Source organism: Schistocerca piceifrons, chromosome 2, assembly GCF_021461385.2.
Source record: "Schistocerca piceifrons isolate TAMUIC-IGC-003096 chromosome 2, iqSchPice1.1, whole genome shotgun sequence".
In the NCBI taxonomy this organism is placed as follows: domain Eukaryota; kingdom Metazoa; phylum Arthropoda; class Insecta; order Orthoptera; family Acrididae; genus Schistocerca; species Schistocerca piceifrons.
Window position 1 is genome coordinate 550709531 of NC_060139.1, and position 18915 is coordinate 550728445.

At 43.1% G+C, this 18915-nt stretch overlaps 1 pseudogene; it reads left to right on the forward strand.

Annotated features, from left to right (window-relative positions):
• The first annotated feature begins 1885 nt into the window (after nt 1-1885).
• Nucleotides 1886-2003, forward strand: LOC124778971 (annotated as a pseudogene).
• Nucleotides 2004-18915: the final 16912 nt, after the last annotated feature.

Consider the following 18915-nt stretch of genomic DNA (forward strand, 5'->3'; position numbering starts at 1 on the left):
TCTCACGCCATAAAATCACTAAAATTGGATGTAAGAAGGAACTGAATTCACGACAATCTATTTGCTTCTGTGTACGGTGCTGAAGATAACTGGCTGTAAACAGGCTTACACACGACTCGCGAATGGATTTTATATTTTATAACGAGGGAAATATTACTGTGAATTACAAATACCGTCGTTTATATTACAAGATGTCAGGAGAGTACACCACTATGCAACAGGTGCTAACTAAACAAGAAACTAGCTCTGAAAACGAGTGCGTCAAATACAATTGACAAATAGTCGCTGAAACCTCAATCCTATCAACTTCGAAACATACACTGGTATCAAAAATTAAAGCAACAAACCTCTATTTCCCCATCCTGTGTCTAATTCACGATATGCTCATACAGACTGTCAACTGATGTCCATAAGATCGCGTTCTGCACGGGAGATGGCATTCCGGTCAACGGACAACCACGCCAACAATGACATGAGGGTACCTATCAAACAGGGTAGTGTTTGCAGGAAGTCCCAACGACCACAATCTCTGTGTGCACAGTCACAGACGGTGCAGTATGGCGCAGAGAAGATGCCTGCTAGACACTCTGCAGTGGAAGGCAATAGGAAGAATGTAAGTAGAACAATCGCAAACTGATGTAACCCGATGGCTTAATGTGCATCGTTCTGTTGTTTCTCGGATGCTGCGACAGTTTATAGAAACCGAAACTGTATCTTGAAGACCAGGGCAGGGCCGAAAAACTGTGACATCAGAAAGAGAGGACTGTTATTTGCCTTGAAGGGCACGATGGTATCGCCTAATTACTGCACGGCAACTGGCATCTGACCTCGAAGCATCCCCTGGATATGTTGTATCGAGGCAAAAGGTGTACGAAAGGCTTCAGCAGAGGGCCTTTACTGTCTCACACCTGCTTTATGTCTTCACAGACGGGAACGTCTAGAGTGGAATCGTCAACATGCCACCTCGACAGTCGAACAGAGGGCCAATGTTCTTTACACAGATGAGTCACTATTTGGCCTGAAAAGTGATTCTCGAAGGATTCTCATCTGGAGAGCACGTGGAACACGATTTCGGGGCCCAAACATTGTGGAAGGAGGCCGATGTAGAGAAGGATCCCTAATGGTGTGGGCAGGAATTTTGTTGACCACTCTAACACCACTTTATGAAATTGTACGGGTCAATCGGCGAAGCTTAACTGCTGTCAGGTATCGTGATGAGATGTTTGGACCTCTTGACGGTAGTTGCGAGGTGTCGTGGGCTCAGACTTCGTCGATCTCATAGAGCAATGGTAGTTGATGTTTTCTGGGAAACGGAAGATATTGGACGCCGGACGTGGCCTGGTCGCCCTGCCGATTTGAATCCCGTAGAGCATGTCTGGGATCACTAGGGAGGGGCTGCATCACGTCAGCATCCACCAACCACTCTGCAAGAGTTGCGAGTAGCTCAGCTGGGCCCTATTGCCTCAACATGAGATTGACGACATCATTCACAGCCTGCCACGTCTTTGTCAGGCCTATATTGCTGCCAGACATGGTCACACACCATACTAAGCACATTAACCAATTATCGAAATGTGTGTATGTAAACCCGTTAAGTTGGAAAAAACGAAGAATATTTTTGTCTACCTTCATGCTTGTTGCAGTTGTTTACGTTCTGTATTCTTTACATTATTCCTACTTTACTATCACCTGTTTATAGTATTTTGTGGCAAAATAAATGCAATCTTGAAAACTTCCGTTTGTTGCTTCAATTTTTCATATCAGTGTACAAACGGCATTCATACTTATGAGAGAAACTATAGTGAATATATTAACACCAGTAAAATCGATTGTTTATAGTAAATAAAATAATAAACAACATTTAAGACCAGTGATGTATGTAGAAGCCAGCGGCCTTACTGCAGTGGTAACACCGGTTCCCTTCAGATCACCGAAGTTACACGCTGTCGGGCTGGGATAGCACTTGGATGGGTGACCATCCGGTCTGCCGAGCGCTGTTGGCAAACGGGGTGCTACTTGATTGAGAAGTAGCGGCTCCAGTCTCGTAAACTGACATATGGCCGGGAGTGCGGTTTGCTGACCACATGCCCCTCCATATCCACATCCAGTGACGCCTGTGGCCTAAGGATGTCACGGTGTGCGGTCGGTACCGTTCGGCCTTCCGAGGCCTGTTCGGACAGAGTTTAGTTTAGTTTAGTTTAGATGTATGTACAAGGTCTAACGAATCCAAGTGCAGATTTTTAAGTGGTACCTAAATATGTCTTTCCTGTGTCGAACAGTCTTCGGACAAACATGCCACGTCATTTACTACCTGATTTTTTCTGCGTGGTCGTGACTGCGCCGTCAAGTGGATTATGCCTGTCAGTAAAGATTATCCGTTATTCGCCCACGCATCCACATTTCAATACCTCATCTGCTGCCTAGAGGAAACTAAGAGTGAATGGCTTGCTCTTGGCACATGTACTTGGAGGTACTAACCAACGTAAAGCACTCTTAATAGCTATAATTATTACTCTGCAAATGAAGTAAGTTCAGACAGACATTCTCTGCACTTTTATCAAATCCAGTAATCAGAATCGAGTATGGTAATCAGAGTTAAATAAAGTGATGAGAAACATGTGTCCCACATATCGCGAGTCATGACTAGGATCAGATAGTGTTGGCTTATTAAAGGCAGAAGGCAAGCTAGACGACTTGCAACATTCCACAGTGGGAGCCAACGTGTAACATCTACATGAAGCCAGCACCAGGGAAGCTATGGGCAGAGCAGCAGGAGAGACTTTTTGTGGGACGCTGGGCCACGCATGCCACGCCAGTTGGTCTTGGTTATGTGCCTGGATGACGAGCTAAGTGAGTCGCCAGCGACAGCGGACCGATGTAGCAGGAGGATTGGGTGACGCCTGTCGTCGACTGTGGGAGCTGCAGCAGAGAAGAGTATCAAGATGGTCAGCTAGAAGGCAGCGCAGCTAGCAGTTCGCGAACAGAGCAGATGGCTGGACATGGTGATGCAGGAAGTCTTGGAGCAAGGCAGCGGGGTAGCAGGGTGGACGTGCAGTCGGGACTGGCGGTGGCTCGCCATCAACATGAGGTGTCGTTCCGCTCTGGAGCCGCGGACGGTGCTTCATTTCGTGGATCCAAGAAACGCGTCATGGTCAGGAGTTTAGTGTTGTTAGCAGCAGTATGTTTCTGGCTAGAACAGTTAAAATAAATTGTGCTCGTTGTTATTAGTGTAGTCTTTTAGATCAGACGAGTGTGTCTGGGTTGGCCAAATGAAGTTACCAAATTCTGGTACCGCACGCCGCGGAATTTGAATCCCCGCCAGACGTCATGGACTCGAAGACTCCTAGAGGTCTCTGCACCATCGCGCCATAAGCTGTGGCAGCGCGCGCCTCCTGGCCCTCATTTAGTGTGAGGGCGCCACAGTGAAACACGTGGTTCCAGCGGCCAATAGCGGCGCCCCCGATAGCGTACTTAAGCGCCTGCCTCTCGCTCGGCCAGTTCCCCCCTACCCTCCATCTCTACACCCTTCATCTCCATTCCCAAGGTGGCCTCCATCAACTCCCCCTCCCAGATAATGCTCTCTCTCCCTCCATTTATCCCTCCTAACAACTCTGATCCTCACCCCCCCCCCTCCTTACCTCCATCCTTTCCATGGGCTCCCTCTTCCCCCCCCCCTTCCATCCTGTGTTTCTCCCTGCCTAACCTCTCCGTACCTCCCTTCTCCCCCCCCCCGAGTCCTTTTGTATTCCCCTCCTCTGCCTTCCCCACTCCCTGTCGCGTCTGCCCAGCACCCCCCCCCCCCCCCCTCTTATGGGTCCTCATCCTCCATTGGCTCCTTTCCCCCTCCCCCCTTTCGCTTTTCCTCACCTTCCCCCCTTTTTTTATTTTCCTCCCACGTGCTCTCAGCTGTGGTATATCATATTTTAGCGCAGTGTTGTTTCATCTTTTCCCGTACTGCGAACAGAAACCAGTTGTCGCTGGATGTGAATTTTATTTCCTTTGCGAACAGAAACCAGACTGTCGCCGTGTTTTTTTAATCGTCTATTATTTTACCTGTCTGCTTCGTATGTATTTTTATTAGCATCATCATCCCTTTGTTCTATGTTTTAAGTTCCACGATTTTTTCGCCATGTTACCCTTTAAGTCTTCGATTTTATCGCCTGTTATTTTATTATATATTATCTTCACCTTTTTAAAACAAAGTCTGTAGGCTGAAGAGCGGCGTACTAAGCTGCTGCTGCCAGCCCGCCCCCTTGGGGGGGAATCGAAATTCAATAAAGAAAAAAAAGCTCGGCCAGTCAGTCTAATCTCGCGTACGTCTGTGGCACATTGCCTTGCGTTAGATAGCTTACTTACTTTCTCGTTCTGTGTACGAGTGGACGTGGTTTTTAGGTTTCCTTGTGACTCCGTTGTTCGATCGTGTTGTTGTTCGTTCTGTCCTTCGCTGGTCGTGTCCATCCTCTCCCGTTGTGTTGTTGCTCGCGGGCTTCTCCACGGGTCCCGCCGCGCTTTCCGTCATTTCAACCCCGCGACCGTCCCGGTCGCAGTTACAACACAAATAACAACAGTTTTCCACTACGACGAGGCCGCTGTAGGATCTAGTGTAGCGATGTTAGAAAATTTTGTTTTATTGTTGTTGTGTTCAGTATAATTTTAATCTCTCCTTGTTGCTGACCTTGTTCTCACTTATTGTGCCCAGTAGAGGGTAACTTCGGCCGGTTTATTCTATTGCTGATTTTCGCTCATTTATTAATTATTTGTTTAGTGTTAGGTAGGGTGACAGCTTTTGATAGGATATATTTTAGGCGTTCTTATTCTGGGATAAGACATTATTTTGTGTCTTCTTGTTCTCCCATTACTCTTGCTTTATTACTTTTGGTAATACTGGTGAAATCAAAAAGGGAAAGTTACTGTATCATGCGTTCTATCATGTTGGAAAGTAAGGTGTGCTTTTTGGTAAACTAGTCGCTGAATACTCTACTTTTGTTACCTTGCGTCTGCACTCGGAGCTGTTGAAATTCAGTAATCAATAAACAATCCTGGTGGCAGAACATCCGAAACTGAGCATTATAGCAGATGTTGAAAATACCGCTTCAGTTGAAAATTATTTTCACACGACCTGTTTCGGACTGTTATAAGCCCATCCTCAGATGTCATACTGGAAATAGCAAAAGACGGGAGATAATTTTCACACGCCGCAACACACATACCAAAAACAATTTTTTTAAAAACTTTTAAAAAACATTTCGAAAGCACCGGTTGGGGTAGGTGTTACGAAACCTATGTCAATGCGCAAGTAGCACCAGACAGTACTACGAACGACTGCCTGGGAAGGGAATATATTTTGCTATTTCCAGTACGACACCTGAGGATGGGCTTATAACAGTCCGAAACCGGTCGTGTGAAAATAAAGTAATTTACAAATGAAGCGGTATTTTCAACCTCTGAGTAATCAATACATTGTAATGTTGTTAAGAATTTACACAGAAACAACCCCTCCCCACACCACATTCCTCTCCCACCATTTCCTGCGCAACAACAGAATGCACGATGCTCGCGGGATCTAACCTTTATGCTCGGCCAGTTGCTAGTTTTAACGAATTGTGAGCTTTCTTTTGGCAGTTATCCTCAAAGATGCAGACATTTGTAATATTTTTCGATGATGTGTAAAGGCAAGCGGGAGTTTGATGTCGGTTATTGAAGCCTTCTTGCTTGAAAATTTCATCAACAAATGAAGTTGCAGTATTAGTTTACAAAGTAGCTGGGGGTTCTTTAGCCACCACTACGGTTTTACCAGCCTCAGGGACTGCGCTTTACGTCGAGCGCTATCCTAGAGCGGTAGCAGAGAGCTCTGTTACGCCGCACTTCCAGCTGATGTTCCCTGTACCGAGCCAGAGCAGGCAGCTCTGCGCTGTTGTGAGCCGGGCCCGGCAGCAATTAGGATCAAGTTGCCGTTCGTTGCATGCAGCCGCTGTGTCTGAGGCAACTAATGAGACGGCGCGCTCGCTATGCTTTACTCAAACTGTGTTCCTACTTGGACAGTTGCGTGCAGTACAGCAACAGCAATACGCCATGTATCGAATCGATGTAATAATTTCAACTGCACTTTCGTTGTCTCTTGGTTCTTACTTACAAAAACATTTCCGTTCATAAATGAAGGAAAACAAAATACGCTTTTGAATACGAGGATTTATCAGGCACAGAACTTCAGATAATGATGATGCAATCCAAATACGAAAGAGCCGATCAGTAAAAATAACGAAGAACAGCAATTTTATGAACATGAAGAACTCTCAAGAAAACGTGTAAGACTGGAAGAAAACAAGTCGACTACTTAACCCTAGAACACTAAAGGGGGAAGGGGGGAGGGAATTTTACATTGTTAGTAAACCATCGTAGAGTTTACTACTCCGCAAGTCATAATTTATAAATTATGCATCAGTTAATTGCCATTATTAGATCTCCAAGGGTATATTACATACCAAATTAAACACCAAATGGCCTGTTTTACACCCCAATGTAATGGCAAATTTTTCGGGAGTTTAGTAATCTAGGGTTAAGATGGCCGAAGTAAGAAAAACTTCGGAGTCTAATTGGCGCACAATTGAAGGAAAACTAGAAGCTGGAGAAGATGGAAGCGTCTAAGATGTAGTGCTTCAATGAATGCTAAAAAATTACGCTTACAAAAATGTAAAGAATGAAGGTATGTTGCAAAGAACATGCGAGGAAAGAAGTCACTGAAAAAATCTTAGGAATATACGTGACACTCTAGTTAACTTCGCGCCTGAACGAGCAACAGAAATGATTTCCATTAACTGATGATGATCGAAGTAGAGAAGATATAAAATGTAGACTGGCAATGGCAAGGAAAGCGTTTCTGAAGAAGACATATTTGTTAACATCGAGTATAGATTTAAGTGTCAGGAAGTCGTTTCTGTGAGTATTTGTATGGAGTGTGGCCATGTATGGAAGTGAAATGTGGAAGATAAATAGTTTGGACAAGAAGAGAATAGAAGCTGAAGATTAGATGGGTAGATCACATAACTAATGAGTAGGTACTGAATAGAATTAGGGAGAAGAGAAATTTGTGGCAAAACTTGACTAGAAGTAGGGATCGGTTGGTAGGACATTTTCTGAGGCATCAAGGGATCACCAATTTAGTACTGGAGGGCAACGTGGAGGGTAAAATTCGTAGACAGAGACCAAGAGATGAATACACTAAGCAGATTCAGAAGGATGTTGGTTGCAGTAGGTACTGGGAGATGAAGAAGCTTGCACAGGATAGAGTAGCATGGAGAGCTGCATCAAACCAGTCTCTGGACTGAAGACCACCACCACGACAACAACAAGACAAGGAATAGCAAAAGTATAATTTGTTACAGAGGATCTTGGAGGTAGTGAACAAAAAGATCTGAAAAGATTACCACAAAATAAGAATGGCTGTAGGACAGTATCAAGCAGTTGGAAGACCGTTGATTCAAAAACAATCATCATTTGATCTAGTCGTTTCCTCGTATATAGCTCTTCCGGGCAAATACAGCAGTTAGGGTAATAATGAACGTTACCTATGGCTTTTGCCAGTTCTTAACAATTGGAACATATTCTTCACTTAGTGCCTTATATAAAATTACTGCGTTTACAAAACAATCCACGGGTGAACTGTCGGCTGCTTTTGTCTAAAAGGTACAATATTTCAGCCATTGCTCCTGTCGATATCATCAGGATCGATCGCCGTAATGTAGTGCACTTTAGACAATAACAACAATCAGTCTTCTCGTCGATTATTTTACTATAAAATACGGCGGGAAAAATTGCAGAATCACTATGTTAGCCTCTCAAATATGTCGGTCTCCACTTTTCAACTTTGCCTTCACTCATTTGGTTCCATTCCAGTAAGTCACTGCATATACGCTCGTATGCTACATTTTGAAACCAGACGAATTGTAGCAAGAGAGCTGTCATAGCTTCCCCTGCCTCTTGTTCTTGCAATTACAAAGTCGCTTATTCATATACCAGTTGGTTATACAGATAATTAAACTGACGGTACTGTAAGTCCTGCAGTGCAGGCTTTATACACCGCAGGGCGTTGAAACATCGTAGGTATGTTGATTAATCGGCGCACTCGAGAAGTATGCTGAAAAAAAATATAGTTAAAGTGACGTACGCTTCCAGTCGACGAATTATTGTTGCGTCATCGGTATGATTAAAGTGTACATGGAAAATTATTAACTTCATTTCACAATGATTCTTCAGTTTCGTATGTTTATTCAATTTGATTTTGAGTAGTATATATTGTTACAATAATACTGAACGTATTTGTGCTTGACGCTGCCATGGTATGTACTCATGTTACTTATTATTTTTTGCGCAGAATAACGTGCGAACAAGATTTCAAAACACATTGGGCAGACGTGTCCCCTTCCCCCTTTCTCTTCCCACACCTTCAACATCCCGCTAACAAGAGGACTCTTGGATGTCACTCTAATGTACAGTACTGGGCGCTCGGAAATTATGCGGCTGCAGTGGGGCAGAACGAGTGACGAACAACTAGTGCGCGCGAAAGTTTAACAGTTGTACTTTAAAAAGGTCATAACTGCGTACTTTCAGAATTATGTCCCAAATTTTCGCACAGTTCGTTTCCTGGGGCTTGATATCTCGCAAGAGTGCTTTTTCCTCCTTGAGATATGAGGTCAAGTTGGTGATGTTTCCTTGTCAGTGGTACACGTGCGAGGCCTGGACGGGTCGCTAGTTACTGTACTGTAGTATCGACCACCTTATGCGAATTTATTTTTAATATCTTTTCTCTCTTTCTGCCTTTCGCAATCCCTCTGCAAATCCTACGATGGATATTAATTTTATTTACGACATTGTTCTGACCTTAAGTCCAACCTTAGGTACCGTAAAATAGTACTTGCTGCATTGTTGTTAGTGACTTATATGACTTATAATTGGTCGTACTGAATTATTTCCTAAAAAATAAAAAAATGATAATTTCGTGTGGCTGAATGACCGGGTGCAAATCTTTCTATTGGACCCACTTCGGTGACTTGCTTGTCGCTAACCTACCCCAGTTATCCAACCGGGAAAAGGGGACCTGCAGTTTAACGTGGAATCCGAACAACATTTCGTTTGTGGCGACTTATCGCTTCGTTGAGAAGTGAAGGCCAGGTTAAAATGCAGACTGAAAAATCCAAGGTCCCACAGGGGTTCAAGCCCGCGACCTCTTGGTTTCCAGTCAAGTGCAATTCTTTTTATGCGCATGTACTGACAATCAATAATATTGAAATGAAAAAAATTCTTCCTACATCAGGAAGTAATTAAATTAGTTTTATAAAGATAAATGGTGAATCAAATTTACTCTTGGCTTAATAAAATGTATATCTTCACACTTGACAAGAAAAGAAACTTTCGTTGTGGACATTATGGAGGAAAGAATTAACTATACCTACAGGAAAAAAGAAATTTTTCTTGTAATTAAATAAAACCAATCTTCTGTTGCTGAAAATTCATCCTCCAAATGATTGAAAGACAATCTCTCTTTTCTTTTTGAGGAAATTTGTATTTATCCATGTACTTATTTTTCCTTTGTTGCCGATTTCTATTGCAATTCATACACCAGTAACACTTACATGAAACAGCTATAACAGCGTAAGAGACTCTTCTCTAGTTTCTGCTTTCACATAGCGTCGATTTTCTATTAACTGGCGTAGCGGAGAGAACTTGCAAGGATTTCCTGATTGTGATATGAAGCATATTGTCAAATGTTTTCGAATGATTGTCATCCCGCGCAATCCAAAAATATTCCCCCTCTTCAATGTGAGACGAATATTCGGAGAATGTATAACCTCGTACCTCAGTAATGGAGGTGGCTGTATGTTTCATCATCCATAGTGTTGCAATTTGTTTAGTAATGTTTGCACGCGGTCAGGCCTCATTACTTTACGAACGTTCAGATAGCATGCGTTCGTCCTACCAGTGATTGCTAGTTTGTTGCTTAGAAAATTCTATACGTTCTGCACTGCTCCGCAAACAAACTTGTGTGCGAGCGAGTCAACGTTTCCGCATTTGTGGCAGGCAGAATTCTCCCACCAACTCCTCCCACTTCAGAACCGCCTTCTGCATCTGCTCGTCGGTTGAAAATTTAATTCCTCTCGTGTGCCTTCATGGAGATGATAATCTGAAGTTTTACGTCAGGGGCATACGGGGGTAGCTCAAAACATCCCAAATAAGTGAATCAAAGGGCAACGGGGGTTAAGGCTGTGTGAAGAGGGGCATTGTCGTGCAAGAAGCACACCCCTCTTCTCGGCATTCTCCTCATTTTGTTTTGAATGCTCTTTTTGAGTTTTTTTTAGGGTTTCTGAATATGGTTTTATTGTGGATGGTCTCCTCCTGAGGCGAAAATTCGACCAAAATACTGAGGCCACAATTTTTTTGCCCGAAATTGTTGTTTCTAATTTTTTTGTAGATGGAGAATTGGTGTGACGGCACTGTAACGATTGTCTTTTTGTCTCAGACACGTGATGGGCTGCCTACGTTACATCTCCAGTCACAACAGCGCCCAGAAAATCCTCATCTTCCAATTCAAGTCGCTCAAGAAACTCGTGAGTGATATTGATCCGATTTTTCTTGTGCTGCTAAGTCATCTGGTTTGGGCCCATCTTGTGCACCGTTTCCGTGAGTGTTTCGTATAAGAGAGCTCCGGAGAGTTGTGGAAACATCGTAGAAATTCCATCCACTGTCAATCGGCGGTCTTCACCAAAAGTTTCCTCGATTTCTTGAACTAGCTCATCAGTCATAATGAAAGACCATCCACTCCTCTATTCGTCATGAACATTTGCTGCGCCTCCACTTAACTCCCTACTCCACATAAACACACTCGTTCTGTTCGTTACACCTTCGCCGTAAACCGTTTTGATTCGCGAAAAAACTTCGGCAAGTGTTATTCCTTCCGCGAGTAGGAAGCTGATCACAGCACATGGCGTGCCCCTGCCGGGCTTTCACACCGACATCTTTCACGCAACAGAACACTACAGAGCGTGTTTACGTACTACCGTGTTCCTGCAAATGCTCGCCGTCGTTAGGGAGATCCCATTGTACCACTGAGTGTCGCCAAAACTCAACTGAAAGAAAGAACACATCCCGTTATGGTCACAGTACTCTTACTTTCTGAGAACATGCCTCGTATTCACAAAATTACCCCAGTGTGTAGCAGACTGCTATCAAAAGGCTCAAAAAAACCTCCGTAAACAGCTTTGGCAAAAACGTTCTCAAGCTATTGTGTCTTGGCGTCTTCTCGGATTTTTCAGAACAGTGAGTGTGCAACTGTTCCAAATTGAACTTTCAGCACGTCTCACAGAATTTCTTTACATATGCACGCCATAAATGACTTTTGTTAAACGAGGATCTGTGACAACGATGAATTGATGAGAAGGACGAGTGAGGGATAAGTATGACAATTTACGAAATTTAGTAGCCACAAATTTCACACAAATGTCGACGAATTTTGTCTTGCTGTCACAAATAAGCCACGTATCGAGATTCAGAGCGAAATGACGGACGCTCTAACGGTGACATTGAAATTGATTACAACCTGTGGTTTACCGCTAAACAGTCGGGGAGTATTAGCCGTTAGCCAGTGCCACGACATTTCCGGCCGTGACACCGCCGGGTATGGGGGATTTTCTGTCAGCGCGATATGCCTGTCAGAGCCATGGCTCATTACTCACTTGTGAACCGTGACATCAAATTTACGTTCGTGCTTCAGTAGGGCAAAGTGCTTATCTTCGCATCACAAACATTCTCATGGCGCCTCTCATAAAATCATGTTTACGATTTACGCGTCAGAAAATCTTACAGAATTTTCATTTTCTCCTGTTATCAACGGCCGGCCGCGGTGGCAGTGCAGTTCTAGGCACTTCAGTCCGGAACCGCAAAACTGTTACGGTCGCAGGTTCGAATCCTGCCTCGGGCATGGATGTATGTGATGTCCTTAGGTTAGTTCGGTTTAAGTAGTTCTAAGTTCTAGGGGACTGATGACCTAAGATGTTAAGTCCCATAGTGCTCAGAGCCATTTGAACCTTTTTTTTTTTTTTTTTTTTGTTATCAACGTTTTCCACAAACACAGTGAGGATGTTTTATGTACCTACAATCTATTTTAGTTCGTGTTTACGGCCGTCGCATATTCTAACTAAAGAAAGAGTGTGAAACATCCGTTGCGTTTGAATGGAGCCTGGAATTCTTTATTCGGGCAGAGTTACAGTCGCTCCGGAGCTTCACTCACGCGAGTAACTGCAAGGATATTTTTCCAGACACAGCAGGTCGATAGGACAGGGTCAATCACATCTTGCTATCCTCTCTATTTCCGTGATGCAGCAGCTCTAATGTTAGCTTGAGATTCAGACATCGCAATAACAAGGCTTCAACATTAGTCCTCTCTCTCTCAGAGTTCTCTCTCTCTATCTCTCTCTCTCTCTCTCTCTCTCTCTCTCTCTCTCTTTCTTGGCATTATATATACACAGTCCCTTTTCACACTAAGGAAAATTATGAAGATAATGGATTATTCTTTAAATAATATTTTACTGATTTTTTTTTTTTTTGTATCAAACATGCCAGGGCTAAGACAAACACAAGTGTCAGAATAAAACTAATTACGCAACGAAAGGATTTACCCCACCTTTATGGTCAGTTAAATATGCCCTTTGAATCAAATTTATTTTATTTGTGACTTGGCCTTTAACTTCTTCTGTTTTATCAATTTCCAAAAGTTACCTTTCGAATTCAGACCAGGAGAACTGCCTGATCAGTCCACTAGAAGTTCGTTTTTACTCTTCAGCATTTTTTTACAGACTTTGCTGTGTGGCAATGTGCACTATCTTCCATGAATATTGGTTTTTCTTGTTTGTCAACCAATCTCGCAGTTATAATTCCGGTGTATTGCTACTATCTCACTGTTCGTTGAATGACGTAAGAGTTTTTCCAATTCTTTACCACTAAGTACGGACCATGTCATGACTGAGGTTGGATGCCAGGTAGTCTTTATGACCAGTCATCACTGTACTTTTTTGAAGGCTTTCTTCTAGTTGACTGTGTATTGTTCACCAAAATCTGAATAGTTCTTTCGTCACTGAAGCACACCCGTACAACAAATTTTTATCATGTAAAATGAAAATGGAATACTTTTTATAAGACGATGAGGAAATATTAAACAAGAAACACTCTGATTTCCAGTCCTCCACTGCGAAGTGCCTGTACTTCGTAGCCCAGTTCAATAGTTGTTTCACCAAGATGGTGTTCAGTCTGGGATTACGAACAGATCTGCCACTTTCGTAGCCCAAGTCAGTCAGTCTTCTACGAACTGTTCTGATAGGTATGGAAGCCCCTCCAGCTCCAAGATTCTTTCTGACTGTGATATTTGTTGCCGCCCTGTCTTCCAATTCTATGCGGAACAGCCAGTTGAAAACGAGGCAGATGGAAAAAAAGTAAGTAAACTGTTTGTTTTTACGAAAGTAATCGCCATAACTGATTATACGTTTATCTCACTGTGAGACAAAACGGTCGATGCCTTCGAAGAAAAATGTTTGCGTTTGCCTGAGGAATCATGACTGTACCCAGGCGTGCAACTCATCTTCTGAAGCAAATCGACGAACACCAATGTCTTTCTTCAAGGCTCTAAAAATGCGGAAGTTGCATGAGAAGAGATCAAGACTGTATGAAGGATTTGTAATGGGTTCCCGACAATCTTGGCAACATGTGGGCGGGCGTTGGGCATTTTGTTGCCATGTTTTTTCGACTACGCTGCAGAAGTTTCATTGGCAAGCCCGTACGCATCCTCCAACAGTCCCGATCTCAAGCGATTTCCATATTTTTGGAGCCCTGAAGGAAGACATTCGTGCTCGTCGATCTGCTTCGGACGATGAGGTGCACTCCTGAGTACAATCACCGTTTCCTAGGCAACAGCAAACATTTTTCTGTGGAGATATCGACCGTCTTGTCTTACAGGGGATAAATGTATCAACTGTTTAGGCGACTACTTTGAAATAAGAAACAGTTTCCTTACTTTTTTCCCATCTGTCTCGTTTTCATATGATAGCCACTTACATCTCTTTCAAATAGCGCATCGCGCGAGGAGATAGCTGCTTCTTCTATTACACGCACCCTTTCGCTTAGTTATCAAGGATTCACTGCTACGCAACTTATTATTAATATTAGCCACTGAAATTTCAAAATTCCACTTTTTTTTGCTATTTCTCATCGTGAGAGATTGGTTTCAGTCATGAGGACTTTAATAAGTCCCTTTTTTTCTCTTGGTGGAAAGTCTTTAGTTGATCGCATGTCTGAAAATATTCCGAAATTAGGTTAGGTTTCCTAAATTATTAATTTGCCAAGAATGTCAGTAGTCCTTCTCAAAACAATTATTTAGAACCAATTTACTATTTAACTTTCAAACAGTGTAGGCGAAAATAGGAAACTGGCCTTACGCCTTTTCATCTAGAAACATGAATGACATGAAAATTTCAACAATTGCAAAAACAACCAATTGCTTTAATGAAACTTCCCTCTCTAAGAATAAAGTTGTATTGTATTGTATGTTAATCGGGGACCTAGAAACGACGGAGAGGCTATTGTGCGGTTTGGCCCCCGGTTGACCCCCCACCCCTAGGGAGCTTCTCACACCAGACGAGTGTAACTCCTCTGTTTGCGTGGTAGAGTAATCGTGTTCGCTTACGTGGAGAACTTGTTTAGGGCAGCAATCGTCGACATAGTGTAACTAAGGCGGAATAAGGGGAACAAGCCCACATTCGCCGAGACAGATGGAAGACCGCCTAAAAACCATCCACAGACTGGCCTGCTCACTGGACCTCGACACAAGTCCGCCGGCCGGATTCGTGCCGGGGACCAGGCGCTCCTTTCCACTCCGGATAGCCGTGCGTTAGACCGATCGGCTAACCGGGCTGGCAAGAATGAAGTTAGAATGAGATTTTCACTCTGCAGCGGAGTGTGCGCTGATATGAAACTTCCTGGCAGATTAAAAGCGTGTGCCGGGCCGAGACTCGAACTCGCGACCTTGCCTTTCACGGCCAAGTGCTCTACCAACTGAGCTACCCGAGCACGACTCACGACCCGTCTTCACAGCTTCAATTCTGCCAGTACCTCGTCTCCAACCTTCCAAAGGTAGGTCCCGAGTTCGAGTCTCGGTCCGGCACACAGTTTTAATCCACCAGGAAGTTTCAAGAATGAAGTTAGTCAAAAAAATCCTACTCTCTCCCTAAAAAACTTTTTCCTATTGAACTTGCGTAATTTTATATCATTTTATAACTTTTTTAAATGTACAAATTAATTTGGTCAGGTATTATGTATACGCCGTGTATCCCTTCTAAGAGTATTCAGACCGTCTTTTCTCTGATGTTCCGGCAGATATTTGCAATTTCGTTTTTGCGATGTGTAGCTGGAGTCACCCCAAACAAATAGGGCTCATCACTTCTATCACGCGACACCCAGTGTCGATGGAAAGCGTCGGTTTGTTCCCCGTTATGAATAAAATTACTTTTAAGCGGAATTGTACGTGTCCGTTCGTTAGAGTGGTCCCAAAATAGTCTGACATTCGTTGTATCGGTATCTATGAACAGAGACAGTAAATCATGAAGAATTCTCAGTACTCCAACGGCGATAGCATTGTCCTGGTCCGTTTTGACTGCTACCACAGCAGCGCTGCTCGATCGCTGCTGGAGTACCTGTTATATTTCGTGTTTTACTGTCCCTTTTGATACATATCGATAAAACGAATATCGCGCTATACTAATTTGAGACCGCTCTATCGAATGGGTGCATAAATTTCTGCTTTAAAGCTCATTTTGTTCACAAGTGGAAACAACCGACGCTTTCCCTCGACATTGGGCGTCACTTGAAAGACGTGATGAGCAGTACGTGTTCCGTCTGGCATCAGCAGCACCTCGCAAGAACTAAACTGCAAGTATCTGCCGAAAGATCAGTAAAACTGCGACCTGAAGACTCTTAGGAGGGACAACTTTGATGTACATTGTTTATTAGGTGCGAGTTCACGCAAAGCTATTAGATTTCAGTCTTTGGACTTAGCAGGCAGCTCTTATATTTTTCTCATAGGATTATTTTTTTTCTTCAGTGCTCTTTGTCCCTGATCTGATGGTGACTTTATTCTTCGACAGTACTTCCCATTTGCTAATTTTTTATCTGTATTAGTTCCTATTAAAAATGTGTTATAGAATTATATGGGCCTTTCTTGGTCCTTTTTGAGTTTTTCTACTTAGTACGTCGCAGTTTTGTGAGTGAGGTTTGTTGTTGGGAGTCTGTGCATGTGTCCACAAAATTTCTGTCGTCCAGGAGAACACCGATTCCGATCAGAAATTGTTCTGACACCCCACCTGTGAATTTTTCTCTGCAGGGTGTGTTGGCAACTGTTTGGTTGACGCAGTTAAGGATTTTCGGGTCAAGTCCCTGTTTTTCGAGGATGATAAAAAAAGGACTGGTGATCAACAGAATCATAGGCCTCCTTGAAGTCCACGAAGGAACGAGCGGGCTTTTCCTGAGCGTTTTGTGTTTTAATATTATTTTTAATTTGAATATTTGTGCTGTACAACTTCGATCAGTGTGGAAACTGGCTTAGTATTCGGCAATTTCGTGATCAGGTTGCTTTGGAGGAGGTGTGCTGACAGAATTTTGTATGTAACTTGCAGAAAGGAGATTCCTCGATTGTTATTTAAATCCGTTTTTACGTCATTTTTGTGCAGTGAGTGAATTAAGGCATATTTCCAATACTCTGCAAGTTTTTCTATCTGCCAATTTTCCATTATGATTTTTGTAAATTCTTTGAGAGAATTCGGTCCAAGATTCTGCCGTAGTTGTGTGATGGTACAATGTTCTCTTGAAGCTATGCTATTTTTGAGTTTGAAAATATGCCCGTGTATCTCTTCTGGTGGTGACTGTAGGGATTCGGTGCTGGTGCAAGTCACGATTTGCTTAGGGTATGTTGATGGGTGCCAAAGGCCTTGCTGCAGTGGTAACACCGGTTCCCGTCAGATCACCGAAGTTAAGCGCTGTCTGGCTGGGCTAGTACTTGGATGGGTGAGGCAAACTGAGGAGCTACTTGATTGAGAAGTAGCGGCTCCGGTCTCGGAAACTGACATACAGCTGGGAGAGCGGTGTGCTGCCCACATGTCCCTCCGTATTCGCATCCTGTGACGCCTGTAGGCTGAGGATGACACGGCGGCCGGTCGGTACCGTTTGCCCTTCATGGCCTGTTCTGGAGGAGTTTAGTTTTAGTTTTTAGTTTTGAGGAGTTGATAAAAATATCTTACCAGTTCCCGACAGTCTTTCTGATTGGCCCAAGGCGAGTTTTTCGTCTGATTTTCTGAGACATCAGTGTTAAGGGGTATAGCCGTGGAATATTTGTGCAAAAATCGTATAGAAATTTCGCGTGTCACAGATGCGCGAATTTTTCTTCGGTGGAGTCCAGTCGTTCACCCATACATTTCCTCTTGGTTTGCCTAATGTTTTTTGTCACTTGTTTTCTGATTTCAGAGAAGTTCTGTTTATTTTCTCGTGTTTTCTTACCGTTATACTTACAGAAATCTTCGTTACGTCTTTCTAGAGCTTTTCTACATTACTTCTGAACCCCATCACAGGCGTCTGGAGTTCATTTTCATTCTTCGGCCTTTTTTGTGATACTTGTAAATGCAATGCACTGTTATGTGCATTTCTGTCAGTACTTCGTACCTATTTTAAAGGTTTTCTGTTATGTTTCATTAGCGTGTTGTGGATTTCCATTTTAGTGCCCAAGGAATCAGTCGTTACATGTTCATTACTTTTGAATACATTATGGGAAAGGCAGTGATCAATGTCTTACAAATATTTACTATTAAAAACAGTCTTGATCACGATATATTTATCAAGGTGACCGGTTTCGACCACTACTGTGGTCATCTTCAGACCATTGAATGGGAACCTCTTTCTGTTGGAGAATCACTGTTACATGTTCAGTTGGCTCATACCGACCTCTCACGAAACTAATAGCATATCCCTAGATTCGTTTCATTTCTGTTGTTACACCTATTTGATACGAACTCCAAATGCTGGAACTACTGGTCGCTCCAGCATTTTCTATGACAGTTTTTTATAGACGCACTATACTTTCCCAGAATCTTTTCAACAGTACAAAGTCTTCATTTACATTGCTTGATACTGATATTACCTGTTCACAAAGTTTCATATCATGTCTTAGAATCACATGATTAATGAGCAAAACAAATCTCAGACGCAATTAGGCATTGAATTAAATTCATTTGCCTCAAGTGAAAATTGTACTGGACTGGGAGTCGAACCCAGATTTCCCGCTCTACTCGAGTGGTCGCTTAATCACTTCACCTATCCGGACACGTTTCCCTCGCAACCCAAATTCTCACATTGTCGCACACTGCACATGCAGTGTTCTGTCCAACGTGCCTTGACGGTAATGATAAATGGATCCACACTATGTTCAAAATCTTGCGGAATCAGGAAGTTGCGAGCGATCAGGGTAATGGCCGGTGGACGCTACATGTTTAGTGCGCGACAAGCAGAGAATTAAGGTTGGAAGGGAAGTGTGTCCAGATAGCCGAAGTGATTAAGGTGATCACTCACGTAAAGCGGGAAATCCGGTTTCGAGTCCCGGTCCGCCACAAATTTTGACATTTCGCCACCTAATTTATTTCACTGCCCAATTGAGGTCCGTACTTCTCCAAAACTCACATACAAATACATGGCCACTGTATCAAAAAATGGTGTCCGTTCTGTCGAACATGTCCGACAGAACGGACACTACAGATATAATAATTCTTAATATTACTTATTAAACAATGTGATGTGATCAAGGTGATCACACCAACCATCAAATTATGAACTGTC